Source organism: Syngnathoides biaculeatus, chromosome 8 (assembly GCF_019802595.1).
Source record: "Syngnathoides biaculeatus isolate LvHL_M chromosome 8, ASM1980259v1, whole genome shotgun sequence".
Classification (NCBI taxonomy): Eukaryota; Metazoa; Chordata; class Actinopteri; order Syngnathiformes; family Syngnathidae; genus Syngnathoides; species Syngnathoides biaculeatus.
Genome location: NC_084647.1, coordinates 19,347,494 through 19,369,067, shown reverse-complemented (window position 1 = coordinate 19,369,067; position 21,574 = coordinate 19,347,494). Strand labels below are relative to the sequence as shown.

Sequence of the window (21,574 nt, the reverse complement as noted above, 5' to 3'; positions counted from 1 at the left end):
GATAATTATTTAAAAAAATCACATCAATTTGGAGTAAATGAATATATTGGCATCAAAAATGCGAACTTTAACACACTGAGGGGCTATTAAAAAGATCAGGGCAATGAACAAATCTCATTAATGCTTGATTGCTATTTTTACGGGTTGCTATGGCTACATGCACGTGTGCTTCGTGTGAGATTTTTCTAAAACACATCTATAAGCCATTTGTTTTGAATAAATGTGTAAGATGTTTTAAATGATAGTATTTTAGGATAATAGTATGTGGAATGTCTATGATATAAATCGGTGACTCTTAAAGCTAATCGTATGCGACAAAATTGCCGCTCAAGTTCAGTTGCATTTCACTTTTTAGTACTGTACATTACTTTCATCTTTATTCTTTAAAATAATATTTTTAAAACTTTTATTTAGATATTTATATTTGCGTCACTGATGGTGCTGTGGTACACACCCCTGAGTTTGGTGCAGGGAGCTATGATAAATGACCGCGCAGTGATGGTGTTCATATGTGCCCTGCGACTGGCTGGCAACCAGTTGAAGGTGTAATGTGCCTTTCACCTGAGGTTGGCTGTGGTAGGGTCCAGTAATCCTGCGACCCTTGTGAGGATAAGCGGCTTGGAAAATGGATGAATGGATAATTTATATTTCACTTTTATGTGCAAACATATGATTTGAATCATTAAGTGCACAGTTTTATTTTCCAATATTTAAGTGGAGTGTCAATAATAAAACTGGATAATGTTACAGTGGCTTACAATAATAACAAATATACTTTTGTAATAAAATGTCTCATTTTTGTTCAACCCTTAGGACAGGGGTGCTCAATGCGTCAATCGCGATCAGGCAGTCTTGTACCCTCTACGTGCGCAATTGTGCACCGCTGATGCAGTCCCTTCGCAGATACTGTAAAAAATAATAATCCAATGCAAATTGAAAGCATAACGTACAGCTATTCAGTTTGTGGCATTTTGCAATGTGATTCAATGAGTGAGGGATGACTTGTTGCTACATCCAATGGCACGATTCACCTACGTACTGTAAAAAATGAAAAGAAGAAGCCACTGGTTTCTTTTAGGCAGCACACCGAACTCTCTAACAACGACCGCTGCTCCGCCACACACTCTTTTTCCTAGTTTACCTTCCACCCTTCCACCCGCTTTTAAAGACATACACATAATTGCAAATGTTATAGTACTTATGCAGCCCATCAATGTGTTTTATAATGACAGCATTCACCACTGCTGCTTTAATTAGCAACACAGTCTGGGCAACGTAGAGCAAAGACTAGCTAGACATGCTGCTTATGTTTACTTTCGATATTAATGGAGAAAGTTAAAAAAGAAATGCTGTTGTTTTAAGATGCAATGACTGTCGGAGTATGTGAGTAATAGAAGAAAAAGTGGTTAAACTGGACGAGATTTTCTCTTTTGGTCTGGTCTGAAGCCAAACTAGAAAGTGCAGGTTGAGATGGTGTGTAATTTTAAAATTCCATCTTGGTGCAGCCTGATCGAGGATGAAAGCACAGACGATACAGTGCGCCAAAAGCTAATTCTGTATTTTAAACATAGGAGGCAACATAACATTAACCTTAAAACGGTTTGTGAGCATCATCACCCCCCCCGACGTGTTTGAAAAGTAGATCTTGGGGTAAAAAAGTCTGGGCACCCCTACTTTAGGTATATATTTTTTTCTTTGGTGGTACTTGAGAACCACTGATTCAAATTATCTAAATTTCTCGTCTCCCCCCCTTTTGTGGGGGCCTCAATTGCATTTTTCACTATTAGGAGCAGGACTTGGTTGTTATCCCTAGCGGATGGTTGGGGTTTCCTGTATGTTCTTAAAATTGAGCTCTTCTTTGGAGCAAGTTTCTACACTGCGAGATCATCTTTTCTCCAGGATGTCGCAGTCGGACAGCCAAGAACGACCGCGATGACATTTTGTGAAGACCTTCGCAAAGCCCCGAGGATGAATCTTAATGAAATGATGAGCGCCAACCAAACACATTGACATTTGTTGCCTTGACAAGAAACGCATGCAGTTTGGATGGATTGTCTTCCCCACATTACTTGACTCCAGTCATACCTAAGTCACCAATTTTAAAACTTTGAAATTACGACAGACTCCGCTTGACTTTTACTTGGTATTCATGCGACGATTCCTGACCTAAATCTGAACGACATGACTCTTTGACAAGGATTGTGCCTTTGATAAAATAAAAAGAAATTGTAAACATGCAAGGCTTGCAACACAAAGATGAGAGATACACCAACTACGACCTCAAACGTCATTTGATGGATTTTAGCCACTGTAACTTGCTTAAAACTTGAAGGTTAAGACTTGAGACTTTCTTTTGGCTGCACGTCACTTCCCTTCAGGTGTTCGCTCTCCACTGGCAAAAGTCTTGTGTTTTGCCTCAACTTTTCAATCAGAAAAAAACTTGGGCAAAAAGACCTTCATGTCCATCATTGCAGTTTTTTTTTTTTTTTTAAAGGGAAACTGAAAGTCTTAATATAAAATATAACTCATCAGCAGGATGCTAAGACATCAGGTGAGCTGCTCATAGGTAAGCGTGAGCCGGGAAGTGTGTGCTGCGCTAGCGCTGATTAGCCTGAGTGACAGAATAGGAAGGGATTAGCAGTAAATTATACTTCTGAGCAGTCAGCGTCCAAATTGAAATTCCACTCGAGTTCAGGGAACGTATTAGAACTTAGCTCCTGTATTTTGAGCCACTAAGCTTCTAAAAGGTTTGAGCATTTAGCCCGGCCACACGCTGCTGCTGTTACCTCAGAAATGTCAATCAATGGATCAGTCGATCAAGGGATCAATGGGTAGAGGAAGAAATGTCAAGTGTAGGAAGAAGATGAGACGACAAACAATAAATAAAGAATATACACACTTGGGGTGGAATGGTGGATCAGCTGGAAAGCATTTGCCTCACAGTTTTGAGGTCCCGGGTTCAATCCCGGACCCGCCTATATGGAGTTTCCATGTTCTCCCTCTGCCTGCGTGGGTTTTCTCCGGGCACTCCTGTTTCTTTCCCAATCCTAAAAACTTGCAACATTAATTGAACACTCTAAATTGCCCCAAGGTGTGATTGAGTGCACGGCTGTTTGTCTCCATGTGCCCAACAATTGGCTGGCAACCAGTTCAGGGTGTACCTCGCCTCGTGCCCGTTGACAGCTGGGATAGGCTCCAGCACTCCCCGTCCCCCTTGTGAGGATAAGCGCCTAAGAAAATGGATGGATATACCCACTTGGTTACTGATAAAGATAGTTAAAGTAATCAATTGGTATGTTAAAAAATGTACTTACTGTAAGTGTCCTCTTCCGGTCATTTACTACTATTTATTTATATTTTTGTCAAGTTATGGAAGATCATCAACGTTCTAGAGAATGTCATTTCAGCTCTGTAAATACTTCCCGTAAGTACATAGTAACTCCCACTCAATTTTTTTCTGGCAACAGCTCAGAATGATGATCCAACTTTGAGACCTAGATGGCGTAAGCCAAAAAACTTGGCAATTTATTTGCTGGCCATATTTATTTATCAATTTAGTGGGTGCCACCAGTGTAGGACAGCTGCTTCTGATTGGTGGCTCATTTGGGTTAACTCCCTAGTAGGAGTTCATCAAAATATCAACCCTCGAAATTGATACCATTAAAGAGCCATAATGTTTCTATTTTGACAATTAACTCTCCTCAAGTGATCGTCCCCAAAAAGAGAAGCAAAAGATGGCCCGACACCCTTAATGTCTTTACCAGCATTCGCTTGCGGGTCTATAAGAGCCAAAGCAACAACAAATAAAACAGTGGCGTACTAAAAGTCACATTTAAATGCATGTAGTATTATAAATGAACTGTGAGCCATCAACAATTTATTGCACAGCATAACTTCATTAGCAGCTCCCTCTCACAACGTGTTATTTGATCCCCTCTTTTTGCAGATATTTAGTTCTTCAATTAATCATTAACAAGATTTATTAATGGAGCGCTTACTTTTTGATGAACTGATGAATCATTTAGCTCGCAAAACTGTCTGGAGTCCGAAGTTGGATCACAGTTAATAATGAGAGATGTTGAAGTCCCACAAACCAAACAGCAGCAGGAAGTTTGTCATTTTTTTTCTGCGAGGCTCGAGGTCATACAACTCAGATGTTAAGGAGAAATTACGGTCTGTAAGTCGACTTTGTACAGTTCTTTAAACGAGCAGAATCTTCTCGAAAAGTTGGTCATCCCTGAGACTATCCAGCAAAATCTTCAGGAATAGCGAATGGCTCTGAGGTGATACAATTTGGAAGTTGACCAGAATCTTTGGGAATTACAATTTGGAAGCCAAGCAGAATCCTTGAGAAACTCAAACAACCCTGAAGGTGTAAAATTCAAAAGTCAACCAATCTCTTTGGCAAAGTTGAAAAGGGCTCAAGGTTGTCAACCAGAATCTTTGTGAATTATAAAACAATAGTCAAGCTAAATCTTCTAGAAAGTTGAATGTCTCTGACCTTTAATAATTCCAGAGTCAAACCAAATCTTCTGAAACTTCCTTCAGCTCTCATTTCATCAAATTCACGTCAACCAGAATATTCAGTAATTACATTTGGGAAGTAAAGCCAATTTCCAACAAAGTTGAATAACCCTGAGTGCATGCTACGTGGAAGTCGACCTAAATCCCCGGGAAAACTGATCAAACCAAGTCAAAGGGTTTTCAGAAAATCAGGCAATTCAGAATTCAACCCAATTGCTGTGGAAAAATACATCTCTAAAATTGCGGAAAACGTCCGAAACTCACACAAGATGTCGTCTCATCTTTCTGTCCAACCTGACCTCAGTTGTTCATTTAAAAAATGCACCTGTTGTCTACTGATGTATTTTAGCCCTAAATCTGCAATAGCCGAATGTCAACAAGGAAATAGCCGACTGCGACTAGGCGGAGGTTTAGTGTATACACAGGAAGTAACTAGACTCGCATTGAAAGCGGCAAGACTGGAGCATCACCATTTGCTCCAGTCTAGTAATTTTTGGGTCTAACCGGTTAGCGTCTCTACCACCGAGTGTCACTGTTGCAGCGTTGCCTGCCCCCTCAAGCCGTGTTTGTTTTTACCAGGGAGGAGGAGGGAAGAGAACAATGTTTTTTTTTTTTTTAGTTCCTTAGCATCCCCACCCACCCCCCACCTTTAGCTCAGTCGGCTTGCCCCTGAAACAAGGTAGTTCTGCTTAATTGCTCAAACGGGGGCCCGTCCTCATTAGACTCTTGACCTTGGCGGTGTGTGATAAGAGGAGGTCAACATGGATTAGAAGTCCACAGCTGCCATTGCCCCCACCCCGCGCCTACCTCCGACCCCCCTCTTCCACTGTTGCCAGTCAATCTCCCTTAAGAAAAAAAAAAAAACACACACACACACACCAAACGTTTCTTTATTTGATGCTGATCTTTGTCAGAGCACGCTTTTATTGATACAGCTGGCTGTTTGGTACCCTATGAGTAGGACAAAGAATGAGCTTGCTCTTTCTTTGCTTTTATTTTTATTTATAGTCATTCTTTTGTTGTATTATTTGTTAGTTATGTTATTGTGTTTGGTGTGGTGTGATCATTTTAGTTTCGATGTGACACCGTGAGTGTGAACAGCATCATCAGTAATGACCTGGCTACCCACTGTAAGCTTCTTCTGCTTACAGATCTTCTTCTTCTTTTCCTTTCGGCTTGTCCCGTTAGAAGTCGCCACAGCGTGTAATCTTTTTCCATCTAAGCCTATCTTGTGCAACACCCACTGTCCTCATGTCCTCCCTCACAACATCCATCAACCTTTTCTTTGGTCTTCCTCTCGCTCTTTTGCCCGGCAGCTTCATCCTCAGCACCCTTCTACCAATATACTCACTCTCTCGCTTCTGGACATGTCCAAACCATTGAAGTCTGCTCTCTCAAACCTTGTCTCCAAAACATCCAACTTTGGCTGTGCCTCTATTGAGCTAATTTCTAATCCTATCCAACCTGTTCACTCCAAACGAGAACCTCACCATCTTCATTTGTGCCACCTCCAGATCTGCTTCTTGTTGTCTCTTCAGAGCCACCGTCTCAAATCCGTACATCGTGGCCGGCCTCACCACTGTTTTTACAAACTTTGCCCATCATCTCAGTGGAGATTCTTCTGTCACATCGAACACCAGACACCTTCCGCCATCTGTTCCACCCCGCTTGGACCCGTTTCTTCACTTCCTTACCACACTTTCCATTGTCCCGTTTTGTTGACCCCAAGTATTTGAAGTCATCCACCCTCGCTATCTCTACTCTTTGGAGCTTCACTCTTCCCCCCACCGCCCCTCTCATTCATGCACATATACTCTGTTTTACTTTGGCTAATCTTCATTCCTCTCCTTTCCAGTGCGTGCCTGCTTATTCTTCTTTTTATTTCGGCTTGTCCTGTTTGCGGTCGCCACAGCGTGTTATCTCAGATGAACGCTCATATTTGTTTGGCATAATTTTTACACCGGATGCCCTTCATGACGCAACCCCTCTTGGGGAGTGGGGGTCTGCTTACAGATGTGAAATGAAATTGTTACTCACTGCTTCATGAGTGCCATCATATGGTAGCTTAAATACACGCGAAAACACTTGCTAGCATGCATGCTAACAGTGTAACCAGTGTGTTTAAGTGATTTTTGTTGGACAAGTCACAACAACATTTGCAAATATTGGAACTCAGTGTGCACATAAAGTGCACCAGATTGTAATGCTTGTTTAATGTGGCGCCTCGTCTATTTAGAAGAGAATTTAAGACCTTAACTGTCATTAAAATATGTGACTTTACTATAGGTAAATTTAAAAACCAATTGGGAGGCCAAAATCCGCAAATATTTGGGGCTGCGAACGGTGAACTGCGAATGGGCAAAGACACACTGTAAATCTTTACAAACAGTTTAGGGGGGTGTCAATTGTTTTTTTTTTTTTTCTTATTTATGAAAAGGCTCGGTCCCGATTTGAGAAATCAAGGAAAATGTCACAGAACCATAAACAAAAGTTAAAACCTCCTTGGTGGAAGTAAGATAAAAAGCTTTGGCAGAACAATCCGGGGAAGGATCGAACGGCGCTGCCCACCGTGATCCTTCGCCGCCAGACTCAGTTTTCATCACAGCTTTTCCATCGCTACCTTATCTCGCCTCCTGCGGAGGGGTGGTGAGGGACATGCTGCGGCAAAGACGGGAAAAGATGCGAGGGGTGGGGGAGGCAAAAAAACAGTCACATCCCACCTGAGGAGAACAAAAGAAGCAATGTGCACTAAAAGAATCCTACTGGATTGTTTCTCCAGGACAAATGGCAGTCATTGGCTTTTTATACACACACACACACACACACACACACACACGCACACACACACACACACACACACACACACACACACAATCTACCGCATTGGTTTTCAACCTTGGGTCCCAGAACCCCCAAAGACCAGAGCAAGGGGGTTGCAATGTCGTTTGCAAAATGTTTATCATTACAACAACCAAAAAAATTAAGGCAGAACTGTTTACTAATTTATTCGATAGATCTGTGACAGGAGTCCACAATTTGTAGAAGTAGTCCACAAGTTTTTGGTTCTATTTAAGTGCTTTTAATCACGTAAAGCGCATTGAGGTAGCTTGTGTATGACATGCGCTTGACAAATACATTTGCTTTGCTTTACGCCTCCTCAAGTCATTTGAAATCATTTTCCCTGCAGTGTCTGCACAAGATTTTCAGTGAGTTTTCTGCCTCGTGAGGCGTTCAAGACATTTATAATAATTTTCAACGACAATGGACTTCTGACAGAAAGACAAGACAGCAAACATTGTCCTTTGTGTTGCTTTGTCACCGCTCAAATTAAATTGTTGGTAGTTAGTCGATGTAGCAACATACATTTATTTTTGAGTAGGCATTTCTTGCAAGGTAGAAAGTGTACGGCACTGTTATCTATGCCCCAAAGCCTCTTTTTTTAATGGAATGTAAAGATCTAATTTGTCAGAGGAAAAAGTGGTAAACTTGCACGAAGCGAGTCATATTTTTCAAGAATTTTTTTTTTCATTGAGGTCAAAGGTAATGAGGAATGTCATAATTTCTCAAATGATATTAATATATGAGTACTCTACTACACCTTTGTTTAAAAAAAAGGCTATCTTCTTGAAATTACTACTTTTTTTGAGAAAAATATTTTAAAACACATTGAAAGTCATGGACGCGGCATGGTGGGGCAGCTGGTAAATCGTTGGCCTCACAGGTCTGAAGTCCCGGGTTGAATCCCAACCCGCCTGCGTAGAATTTGCATTTTCTCCCAGTGCCTGCGTGAGTTTCCTCTGGGCACTGGGGTTTCCTCCCACATTCCAAAAACATGCAACATTAATTGGACACTCTAAATTGCCACTCGGTGTGATTGTGAGCGCGACTGTTTGTCTCTGTGTCCTGCAATTGGCTGGCAACCAGTTCAGGGTGTACCCTGCCTCCTCTGCGACCCTTGTGAGGATAAGCGGCACAGAAAATCCATGGATGGATGGATGGATGGACGCCATGAATATATTTTTTTCTCTTTCAATATTCGTTGATTCAAAGCTGTAAACCTATTTAACTCATAAATGGACATTTTAAGGTTATCTGAGGCACCTGTTGTTTCCTCCTACATTCCAAAAACATGCAACATTAATTGGACACTCTAAATTGCCCCTAGGTGTGATTGTGAGTGCGGCTGTTTGTCTCTATGTGCCCTGCGATTGTCTGGCAACCAGTTCAGGGTGTACCCCGCCTCCTGCCCGTTGACAGTTGGGATAGGCTCCCGCACTCCCCGCGACCCCTGTGAGGATAGGCGGTGAAGAAAATGGATGGATGGATGAAAATCACGGAGAGGTTCTCGCCCCCACCTGTGTGGGGTTTGCATGTTTTTCCTGTGCCTTGGTGGGTTTTCTCTGGGCACTCTGGCTTCCTCCCACATCACCAAAACATGCAACATTAATTAGACACTCTAAATTGCCCCTAGATATGATTGTGAGTGCGACTCTTGTTGGTCTCCATGTACCCTGCCATTGCCTGGCAACCGGTTCAGGGTGTACCCCCGCCTTCTGTCCGATGACAGCTGGGATTGCCACCAGCACTCCCGCGACCCTCGTCAGGATAAGTGGCTCAGAAAATGGATGGATGGATGAAAATCGTGTGCGCAAAGTGAGCTATCGGCTGCATAAACGGTTTTAAATTCATTTTTGCTCAGTAGAAAAGCGACAGTGTGCGGCAAACCTTTGCTTGTTAACATATGGCTTCTCGTGAACCTTTGAGTTTAGTATCGTAACGTGACAATTTTACCTTGGAAAAATCCAAAATTATCCTTGCAAAAAATTTTTCTTCAGACAATCTGCATGTTCATAGTCTGTTAAAAAAAAAAAAAAAACGGGCTTCTGGGTGTCAACGACGGTGCCCCACATATCCCACTTAGTTACAGTTGTCATTGAAGTAAGATGTAACCCCCACTTGGATGACACAATTGTTTTGTAAGTTGCTACGGCTGCTTACAAGCTATAATTTGATTTCAGTGGTGACATTTCCCAACCAATCACAAACCGTGTTTGTTCTCTGTGTGCTTGAAGTCCATTTTTGTTGGAAATAAATAGAAAAAAGACCACCGACACTAAGATGAGTACTTAAGTGGTTGCTGCCCACCTTTTATCAACATAAACACATTACTTGTTGATGTGTTGGGAAATAAAAGGACGCAGCGCTTTGCAGGCAGATGCTCCTCTGGGTGCTACTCTTAATAAATATTTCTCGAGATTTATGTACCGGTACTTACTTTTTAAACCGAAACAAGAAGTGTTTCATTTCATGTTCTTGGTGTAGGCTAATGGGATCGGTCTTTACGGACCCTGAAGGCATCATCAGCTTAGCCGCGCCATCTGTCTCTTTCTTGTGAACATGTTTGAGGTATTTGCTCAAGTTTACAGCAAATGTTGCCTGCACCTGTGTTGAGTGAAAAATTGCTTTAGAGCAACGATCCAACGTCAAAATAGGCATTACAGTAGCAATACTCTATATCTTTTAAAATGAGCTTTGGGGCAAAAATGTATCTGTCCTATCTACTCTGCTTAGCAAAAAGTGGCAGTGTGGGGCAGTGTAACATTATGCCCCAGCTTACCAGGGAAACAAAAGAGTTAGTCTCATTGCCCCTCTATTTCTTAAAATGACCTCTGGTCCAAAAATGTATCGTCCCGACATATTTTACTTGGCAACAAACGTCAGTGGAAATATTTCCCTTCTCAGCTGTGTGGGGGATCAGCCTCCACTGCCCAATGGTCGGCAAAAATCAGGTACCCTTGATTAGTGCATCTCATTTTCTAAAATGAGAAATGAGGCAAAAATGGTTTTGCTCAACATATGAAACCTACCAACAAGACAGTTGCTAAGGAAACAAATCTGACTACCGTATTCTATTTTGTGAAATGGGTCTGGGGCAAGAGTTGATCTGCCCTATGTATTCTGTCTAGCAACGTGAGGGTGCAAACACATCCTTTCTTTGCTGTGTGGTACACTTGAGCACCTCTTTGAGTTACCATAAAGGCGGCAAAGTGATCTTAATTCTTCTTGGTGTAGCTAAAGTTTTTTTGAATGTTCCAAGTTCCAATGGGAACAACTTAGTGAATTATTAAAGTAAATAGTAAAAGTGTAAACATTTCCTTTCTCTGCCATGTATTACTACGTAAACCGTACAGGGAGTATCACAGCCAATGTTCCCTCTAAGCTGCGCAACTGCGCATTTGTGCACTTGTCGCACACTCTTAGTGCAGAGAAAATCAGATCCAGTGCGGTGAACTACGTTTAACATCTTTTTTTTTTTTTCTTTCTTTTTAACATGGCAGCACACTGGCTCTCACAAAGACCTGTTGCTCGGGCACACCGGGCCACACATGCTACTTCTTTATTTTGCTGACACCGCCCCCCTCCATTTTAAAGGGGTACACGCATAACTACAAACACTGGGGTATGTGAATAATGGAAGAAAATGTAGTGAAACTGGATGAGAGTTTCTCTTTTTTTCAGTAAAAAAGGTCTGGTCTGAAGCCAAAGTTGAAAGTGCAGGATGAGATGGTGTATAATGTTAAAATTAAGGATGAAAGCACAGACAATACAGTGCCCAAAAAGCTAATTCTGTATTTGAAATATAGGAGGCAACATAACATTAACTCTAAAACTGTTTGGGAGCTTCATTCAGCTTTCAACATGCATTGCGAAAGATATTCTGCAGGCAATAATTCTGTTTTACACTAAGAAAAACAGACAGGGATATCATTGTGGGTTAAAAAAAAATGGGACAAAGTTGGAAGTGACATTTCAAATTTACAGTTAATCGTTGGCTTGCATGTATTTGAATTGTCATGTATTTTTTTGTTTGTTGACATTTTCAGTGTAAGTTAACAAAAACACAAAACTGTTCTTAAAAATGTTGTGATGGGAATGTAATCTGAACCTTTTAATGAGCCATGTAACTTCAATGGATGACACTGATTGACCACAGGGCATACGTCTGATGTTGCTCACAGTGGTCAAAGGGGGCGCTCGTGTGCTTAGTGTGTTTGCTTAGACAAGTCCAAAAGTAGACGGAACATTGATCACAGTCATGTTTTTTTTTTTTTTTTTTTTTATGGGGAAATGTGATTTGGGGCAAAAATGGATTTGCCCCAAGTATTCTGTCTGGCAACAACTGGCAGTGTCTTCTATTTCCTGTGTGGAGTAGCAGGGCTCTCCGTCACAAGTTGCGACGAAAATGCCATCGTGATCTGGATTGGTGATTAAAACTTCTTGCAAGAAGCTTTGGGACAAAAATTGCTCTTTCCCCTGTATACTGCTGCTCAACAATAGTTTGTGCTTTATTGGCATTTTAGAAATTGAGAATTTTGTCATGGGGCTTTTTTTTTCATCATACAGTAAAACTTAATAGCCTATTCTAACTTTGTTGTCGGCAACACAGAGAGCAGTTTGTTGCTTTCCTTCACAAAAAGACATTGTCAGCACTTTCCGGTTTTGGCCAGCGAGCGCCTTGGGCTTTGTGATAAACAAACGCGAAGAAAGGATTCACTTCCGAAGACCGCAGCTGGTGAGGGACACAAATGAAGGAGTAAAAATCTCAGATCTCACGTTACCGATTTCATCAAATGTTCATTTAAACATCTTTGCCGGTCCTCCGTCGGGAGACCGGGCGAGATTCCTGTCACATTGTTCTTCTAGTGGCGGCCCAAAGGTCTCATGTGTGACTGAAACGCATTAATAAAACCATTTTTCCATTTTTTTCTCTATGTATTTCCGCTGCGAAACAGACGTGTGAGCGCTTAAATTGCCTTGTTAAAGCAAGCCCACACTGAATTACATTTACTGAACATCCGTTTTTATGAATTTTGTATTGTCTTTGTTCTTGAGCTGAGACCTGAGATGAAAGGCAATAACAAATGAAAAAAATAGTTTGTTTAAAAAAAAAAAAACTGTCTCAAGACAGATCAACAGGGGAATGACAAGGACTGATTTATTAAGGCAAAATCATCAGAAAAATCCCACAGAAAAACAAACTGGAATAAAGGGAAGGAATTATCACAGACGTCACAAATTGAGAGGATATCATTTTTTTCCGAGAAAATGCATCAATCCATCTTCTTAGCCGCTTATCCTCATAAGAGTCGCGGGAGTGCTGGAGTCTTTCCCAGCTGTCAACAGGTATTAGCCAGGGTACACCCTGAACTGGTTGCTAGCCAATTGCAGGGCACATGAAGACAGACAACCAATCACAGTCACAATCACACCTAGGGGAAAGTTAAGAGTCTCTAGCAAAAGCATGTTTTAGGGATGTGGGAGAAAACGGTGTATCTGGAGAAAACCCATGCAGGCACGGCTGGGATTTTAACCCTGGTCCCCAGAACTATGAGGCAAACACTCTACAGCTGCTCCGGTATGCCGCCATGCAACTACATTACATGATTTAATTGCAAAATGTACGTAATTACATTCCCCGATGTGCTAAGCAGTCGTCCACAGTGCCGCTCTGGTTTGTCATATGAAGTACACATTGATACGGTGTTTTTAAAGATTTTCCCAACTGGGACGGGGTTTCTAACCAAGGTTTAAAGCCAATGCTGGGGCTACAAACTGGGGTTCTTGCCAGGGTTGGGTTTTAAAGTAGGGTTTCAAATTAATGCTTAAACTCAGAATTTTGGTTCGAAACTAGGGATGGCAGTTGAAATCGGGGTTTAAAGTCAAGAGTTGGTGTCTCAAAGTCAGATTTTAAGCCTGGGTTGTGGTTGCTAGAAAACGTCAGCATTTCAAAGTAAGGTTTAGAGCCATTTTTTTTTTCATGCAAGTGAAACCAGAGTCATTGAATCCTTCATGTTTCATAAGGCCATAATATTAAAATCCAGTAGTTCTCCGTTGCTTTATAGCCTACCGAATGCACTTGATAAAATGCTCGCGGGCTTGATCAAAATTGACATGATTGCCCGCATTTTTCAGTCTCAAAAACCAACAAATCAATTTCTTCCGCTCATTTAAAGTGGACACTTTCGCTTCTGGGATGAGAATTTCAGCAAGCTCTCTCCATATATGTCCAAGCTACTGTATTTTCGAACGTTGTCACATCGCTCACTGGCTTTTTCCCTGTGAAAAAAAAAAAAAAAAAAAAAAACACCTTGTGAGGGGCTAATGCACTGCTTGAGGGAAGTGAAAAATAAAATGGAGCAACTGAGTTACTGTTACGTACTGAATACTGCTGTAGAGATTTTTGCCTTTAAAACAGCACAGTCAGTTTGAATGAAATATCGATTTGCTATCTAAATATTTAAAATTCTATTTGCCGCAAATATGGGTCGACCACATATATTCTGCCATATCTAACAAGTGCCAGTCCAAACACAGCACTGTGTATCTGAGGAATTGAATTAAACCCGTCATGAGTCAATGTACCACTGTTTATTATGAAAATGTTTTATTAAGAATGGTCTACAAAAAAAGCTCAAAAAGTGTTTTTGATGATGTGAATGTGCCGCTCGTGGAACCGGATCAGTCGTGTGACCAACGGGGAGTCCACATAACCGTACTGTATGCTGTCACGGCATTTGCACGGAAGCCAGTCGGCTAACGTGGGGAAAAAAACAAAACAAAAGCCAATGTTGCACTAGATGTAGAGAAATGCCACGCTCGGCTGTCCTTTTCCCTCCGGCGCGCCGTTATGCAACACACCATGTGAAACTCCAGAATACACTTTTTTTTTCTTTTTTTTTTTTTACCCTCCTCGCCGTGTTGTAGTGAAGTTTAATCATCTACGCGTAGCCTTTTCCATGATGGGAAGAGAGAGGAGGGGTGACCCTTTTACCCCCGTGCTCGTAACGGCCTTTTCATGCGAGACCTACAGTACATATCAATTGTTTAATCAATTCCTTTTATGACTGTACAGTGGAACCTTGGTTTACTTGAATGTTTTCCACGTGTAGCCCCGGTCTAGTGTGTAATACTTTGACGAGAGGTGGCTCACCTGAGTTCTTTCCCCAATCAAAATTAGGAACTAATCAATTTACTTAATGGTAATTACTCTAAACTTCGATTACAACTTGTGCACTTATTCCCTCTTTAAAATGTCTATGAAATATTTCCCCTTAGAGTTAAGGTTATCCTAATTTAAACAATCAAGCGACTGTATAAACTCCCCATTTTTTTTAACTGTCTTGCAGATAGTCAAATAATAGACATGCTTATGTAAAAGTGGGAACATTTAAAATAAAGGTTGGAAAATAAAACATGTATACAAAACAAACATTCAAATAAAGTCAACATAACAGGTACACAGTGCACACACGCGCTAAGCTAGGGTAACCTAAGCTAAGGGCCTACAGAAATAGGAATATAGCCGGCAAAACTAAAGAAATTCAAACCCCGATGTCCCTGCAGTGTTTCAAGCGGCAGGAGTGAAGAAAGTCGAGGGTTGTCCACTTGTCCAGCATCATCCAAGGCCTCACAGTCTGATCCGTTGTGAAGCTTTCGTCCTGTCTTCTTCCTCGTGGTCCAACACAGGCCTCGCTAGCTTCCGTTAGCTTCTCGCTAGCGTCCTAGCAAAGTTCCATGCATCCACTTAGCCTCTGTATTAGCGGCTAACTCCACCACGTTACAACGTGATTTGAGTAGTCCACTCAAACAACACACTATCACCATTGAACTGTCAACAGTCCTTATCGAACACGATCAATTTTGACAAATGTCTGCCCTTAACTTTTCTTCAAACCAGCCACTTGTCATTCGCACTCCTTTCTGCTTCTTTATTTTTTTACTCTCTCCCCTCAACTCCTCCTCAACACGTCACTTCCTGTCCTTCTTCAACACACGTTACAATAATAAAATGACATAAAAAGTATTTCTTTTCACTAATTAATAAAACACATTTAAATACAAATCCCTCCAAAAGAAGACAAATTCAGCGCACACTTTAACAAATATTCCCCCACCTAAATAAATAAAATCCATCCATCCATCTTCTTTGCCGTTTATCCTCATGAGGGTCGCGGGGAGTGCTGGAGCCTATCACAGCTGTCAACGGGCAGGAGGCGGAGTACACCCTGAACTTGTTGCCAGGCAATCGCAGAGCACAGAGACACAAACAGCCGCAATCACAATCACACCTAGGGGCAATTTAGAGTGGCCAGTTAATGTTGCATGTTTTTGGGATGTGGGAGGAAACCAGAGTGCCCGAAGGAAACCCACACAGCCACGGGGGGAACATGCAAGCTCCACACAGGCGGGTCCGGGATTGAACCTGGGACCTCAGCCCTGTGAGGCCAACGTTTACCAGCTGCTCCACCGTGCCGGCTGAAATAAATAAAATATATAATCCAATTGCTGCTCTATTTATTTTAACATTTAACTGTAGCAATTTTTTAACTGTGTTACACACGCTTCTCGGGTGAACTGGGGTAATGTTTTCTTATTGTAATGAATAGAAAGCACCAGAACGGAGTTTTGTTTACCTTGTTTTTATGAGTTTGGAGTTGACGACAAATACATTACAATGACAAAATAAGTGAGAAAACACTTTATTGTGATGGAAAAAGTGTACTCACTGTCAAATCGCCAAGATCTTTTGCATAACGTGCTGTCTGCTTTGGGGACCGCAATGCATTGTAGGATGGGGGGGGACCACTTTGGGCTAGCGGTATCCATGTATAATGTAAACAAGGCTGTGTAATCTCATAGTGTATGACCACATTTTAAAATGCAAGAGGGAATGGGATTCATAGTTAAATACTCGACAACGAAGCTCTGCTGACAATGGCTCGAAGTCTGACCTTACAAGCCAGAGATGTCAAACTTTTGTCATGTTTTCAAAGTAGGCCTTCAAACAAGCCAGGTTGAGGGGTTTAAATTAGCGTTAGGTCTTCAAAAAGGATTAAATTCGGATTCGAAGACAGAGTCAGGTTTTTAAAATCCAGTTTCATGCCTGGGTCTGGATTAAATGCGTCTTGAGGTTAAAAATGATGGTTTCAAGCCAGGATTAAGGTTTAAAGTTTCCAAAGTAGGGTTAATGATTTAAAATAGCAGTTTCGACTAAGGGTTAGGATTCCAAATTAAAATTATTCATTAATTCGTCAAGCCTAGCTTAGACTTTCAAGATCGTGTTATAAGTTAGGCTGGTGTTCGAATATATTTCTAGAACGTAGGCTAACTGTTGTTCAGGTCAATGCTTTTCCCAACAAGTGCCACAAGTGCTGACTTGAGATCAAGAGAACGGCGGAGTACAATTTCATCCCCCAGTCCACTATTTTGATTACAGATGGACCACATACTGTATCGTACGCTCGCTCCCTCTGCAGTTTTTTTGTGTGGTTCTCCTCCACTTCACTCCCATTCGCGATTTGGCAGTGCTGTAAATTGTTTCTGTCAGCTTAGATAAACGCACCCCGGGGTTGGTCCATCTTGGCCACACGCACAAACGTGCGCACGCACACACGTTTGTTTTGCACACACACTACTGGCTCATACAAAACACAACAACATAAACTGTGCAAACATTTTTTCTTTTTTTTTTTCTTTTCTGAATACTTTGAATGGTAAAAAGAAGCTCCAGAAGCGCAACATAATGTTTAATTTGATTTTTCTGAACGGGAGATGAGGAACCGCACTCCACTCATTTCTGGGTAAAATGCCTCATTTCCAGTCCGCCATTCCCTTATTTTCGGTGCGCTTTGGTGCATTTCGGTGTTCACCGCGAGAATGTTCCCCGTCGACATCCAGCAAGGTGTTAGAGGGGCTGATAGGCTTAATCCGATTTTTTTTTTTTTTTTTTTTTTTCACCTCCTCCACTTGTGACTTGCACCAGGGCTTTAGAATAGCGTTGTTATTTTAATGCTATGGAACTGATCGGAATACAATTTCTTGAAAACTGAAACTTGAAACCATAGCCAGTCTTGAATAGGTTTCTGGTAAACTCAGGAGCGTCTGCATGTTTATATCTTTCTTTTAGGAATTATTTAAAAATGAAATGTGTGTGCCAAATACGTATAATTACAGGTAACAACTTCTGACGCGAGTATTTGATGGTGTAGTGCAGGGGTGTCGAAATCATTTTTGTCGCGGGCCACATTGGAGTTCTGGTTTCCCTCAGAAAGCCATTATCACTATGAAAGCACAAAAATCTCTGCCTCATAATATTTCCACATGGGATTTATAAACTACTTTCGGTATGGGAAATCAGGGGTAATGGGTTTTTCAACGATTGTTGTCTGGTAACACAAAAATGCTCACAAAACCTCAATGTTATCATTTATGACATGACAATTTGAAATTTTGGTGCAAATTTGAACAAAAATCATGGCAGTCAATACACAGGATTTGCCACATAAAATCACGCGGTGGGCCGGATCTGGCCCCCGGGCCGTCAGTTTGACACCTGCGGTGTAGTGGTACACACTCCCGCTCAGTGATGGCGTCGATACGTGCCCTGCAACTAACTGGCAACCAGTTCAGGGTGTAATCATCTTTTCACCGCATGTTAGCTGGGTTAGCCGTGACCCTTGTCAGGATAAGCAGCTTGGAAAATGGAATGCAGTGGAACTTCCACCGCCCAAATCAGGCAAATTGTAGGCAAATATCAGAAGGGTTTGCATCACTGGAATTTAGTTTTATAAATAAATTCTAAATATCGTACGATATGATGTGAATGTAATTACGGATGCCAACTTTAGTCGGCCAAGTTTTTTTTTTAATTTTTTTTTTAAACTGATATCCTCCACACAACAGACGCTTCCATTTCAGCCTGCAGTAATGGACTGGGGGAGATAGCGGAGCGCCTTTAAAGTGTCTTCCTCTTTGCTGCACTCGCACCGCGGATACACTCAGCCATTCACATCATGAATATAGACAGCTAATATGGGGCTGGCTTTATAGGCGAAACCCCCCTGAGACGACACAAAGCTTCAGAGCTTTGGGGAGTTGAACACAGCCACTGTGATATATTTCTGTGTACTGGCCGAATGACAGCTGACGCGTATTACGGCACAGTGCTCGTATATTTTGCAGAATGAATCAAGTGTTGTAAATAATGGCGTGCCAGTTTTTAATGAGCTATCAAAAGTTCATGAAATTTTGCAGACTGCCTGGCGGTGGCGGGAAGTCACCAAGCACAAATACTTCACGACTGTGCTGCAGCGGGTGCAGTTTTCACGTATTACTTTTCGGATGGCTTCTTAGTTAAATTTGAAAACACATCTGTACTTTCTGCTCCTTGCTTTGTCAAAAAAAAATTATTTTTCTCAACCTCCGCGGATGATGACAAGGCATGGAATAAAGACAGAGAGAGAGATGAAGTCAACCGGAGTTCAGATCTCCATTGATTGCGGTCTTAGAAGGCGCTCAAAGTTCAAGTCAAGTTTATCGTCATAACCACGTAAAAGTGCAATGTACATTCTAATGAAATGCAACGCGCTGCGCCCTGGGACTCTGTCAGCCCCAATGTTGACAGCTAACTAATAAATACATGAAACACCTGCCATACTTTCAGCTCCGATGTTGACAACTAACTTAATAAATAAATTGCAGCACCAATAAAACAAAAACGCACATCGTGTGCATAAGTGCACATGTTGACATTCTTCCTAACTGCCCCGTTCTGGCCCTCAGGCCAAAAAAAGGGGGGTGCAGCGACATCTTGGAACTAGTGATGGGCAACGTTCCCTCTAATTTTTGATGTGTCTGAGCAAACACGCTAAGCCCGTGAGCGCCCCCTTTGACCACTGTGAGCAACATCAGGTGTTTGCACTGTGGTCAGATTGGTCTTCTGATTGAAGTTACATGCCTCATTAAAAGATTCAGATTACAGCATTTACATTACCATCAGAAAATTTTCAGAACAATTTTTTTTTTGCAATGAAAATGTCACCAGACAAAATAATACATTGCTAACCAAACAAAGCCAACTATGAACTGTAAACTTGAAATGTCGCCTCCACTGTCGTTTCATTTATTTATTTTTAGCCCACAATGATATCCCTATCTCTTTTTCTTGGCGTAAAACTGAATTATTGCTTGCAGAATATCTTTACAATGCATGTTGAAAGCTGAATGATACTACCAAACAGTTTTAAGGTTAATGTTATGAGTGAAAATACGTTGTATTTTTAAAATAGTTATTTTTTTGTGCACTGTATTCTCTGTGCTTTCATCCTCTATCAAGCTGCGCCAAGGTGGAATTTTAACATTATACACCATCTCATCCTGTACTTTCTACTTTGTCTTCAGACCAGACCTATTTTACTCAAAAAAGAGAAAATCACATCCAGTTTCACCACTTTTTCTTCATCCTGATTATTATTATTATTATTATTATTCACATACTCTGACATTCATTAAAGCAACAGCAAATCTTTTTTTTTCTTTTTTTTTTTTAACTTTTGCCATTATTATCCAGAGTAAACATAAGCAGCATGTCTAACTCGACTTTGCTCTACGTTGCCCAGACTGTTTCTAACTAAAGCACCGGTGGTGGGCAGTGTTTGGAATTATGAGTGTACCCCTTTAAGAACAGGAGGTGGGCAGTGTCAGGTAAACAAGGAAGTAGAGTGTGTGGCATGGTGTCACCGAGCAGCAGCTTGTTTGAGACCGCATACTGCTATGTTTTAGAAAAAAAAAAACAAAAGTCTGGCTGTGGTTCACTGCGCTTGATCGGTTTTCATGTCCGCTGAGTGTGCGCTACAAGTACGCAATTGCGCAGGTGCGCAGCTAAGTGGGAACATCGGTCATGGGGATGGCAGTTCTTTTGAGTTTACTGAGTCACTCGAATTAGTTCCTTAAAAAGATTTGTTCGAAAGATTCGTTCACCCAACTGTTGACTTCTTTTTCATAAAGATAATTGAAGTGTTTCCTCATCCCTCAGATTTACGTTCACTCAACACGTTCACCGAAGCACTCTTTGCGTTAAATAGGGAAAGGCGAGGAGATATTTAAAAAAAAAAAAAAATGTGGAGCGAGCTGAGGTATTGACCACCTGCTTACGTCCAAGTCAGTAGTTAGTGTTGGCCACAAGAATGATTATTGGCAAATATGTTTTGTCTTTGTGGTAGCATAAAAATTACCAGATTCTGGCACTGCAAAAATGTTCTGTGTAAAGTAAAAACAAAAAAACACGTCTATTGTTCAGTTGTTATAAGTAATTGTTCAACTCACAGCAAAGCTAATGAAATACATTTTGATTCAAAGTAGAGGCAACACTTTCCTCAGGACTACCATGAAGCAAGTTAACCATTTTGTATGCAGGCAAGTTCTTTTTCCGTTGTTCATCAAAATACATATTGTAAAATAATTAACTTTTGTACTTATGAGAATCAGAATTCTGAATCTTTTTATTTTTTTGACTCAATTCATTCGAACCCAGAACCTTAGCACTCTTGAGGCAAACATTCTAAACATGACTTCACAGTGTCGTTGCTGTCAGTTAACTTTATTTTGAAGCATCAGATGACCGTTCTTGCACACACAGCGGATAGCCTTCCACTTCCTAGCGTGACACAATACAACAGGAGCATTAATGCGACTCGCCGTGAAGCCGGGCGGCGCAAATCAAACGTTACACCTTCTGATGTACGAGCACCGCGTCCCGGGCGACGGTAATAAAGCGGAACCGCGCCGGGGATGTGTATTGATAATCAAATCCCGCGTGACCCGGTATCGCGTCGGGGGTTATCGGTGGGATATTGATTAGAGTCCACCTCGGCGCCATGAGGATTAATGCTGAGCCGTGGAGCGTGATGCCGATTTGTTGCGTTGCTTAACCGGCGAGTGGAAAAGGAGGCGATCCTTAATGGTGACTAATGTACAGCGGTGGACCTCCCAGTCTGCCGGCGCACGTGGCGATCGGCGTACAACTTTTCACAAACAAGACTGAGGGCTGCAAGCCGTAGTTTGGGTGTGTGGGTATGCAAAATACTTTTCAATAGATTACAATGGGGTGGCATGGTACCACAGGTGTAGAGCGTTGGTCTCAGAGTTCTGACGACCGGGGTTGAAATTCCGGCCCCACCTGTGTGGAGTTTGAATGTTCTCCCCGTGCCTG

At 41.6% G+C, this 21,574-nt stretch overlaps 1 long non-coding RNA gene across 5 annotated transcripts in view; it reads right to left on the bottom strand.

Moving 5' to 3' along the window:
- Positions 1 to 21,574, bottom strand: part of LOC133504497 (uncharacterized) — an 82,180-nt gene that overhangs the window by 22,927 nt on the left and 37,679 nt on the right. For 2 of the 5 annotated variants that reach the window (XR_009795981.1, XR_009795980.1), the window contains one exon: positions 12,509 to 15,086. The exons of 1 other annotated variant lie outside the window; for it this stretch is intronic. This is a non-coding gene — a long non-coding RNA (uncharacterized LOC133504497). Of the gene's footprint in view, positions 1 to 12,508; positions 15,087 to 21,574 lie in introns of those variants that run through there. 2 more of the 5 variants (XR_009795983.1, XR_009795986.1) reach the window with 2 other exon arrangements.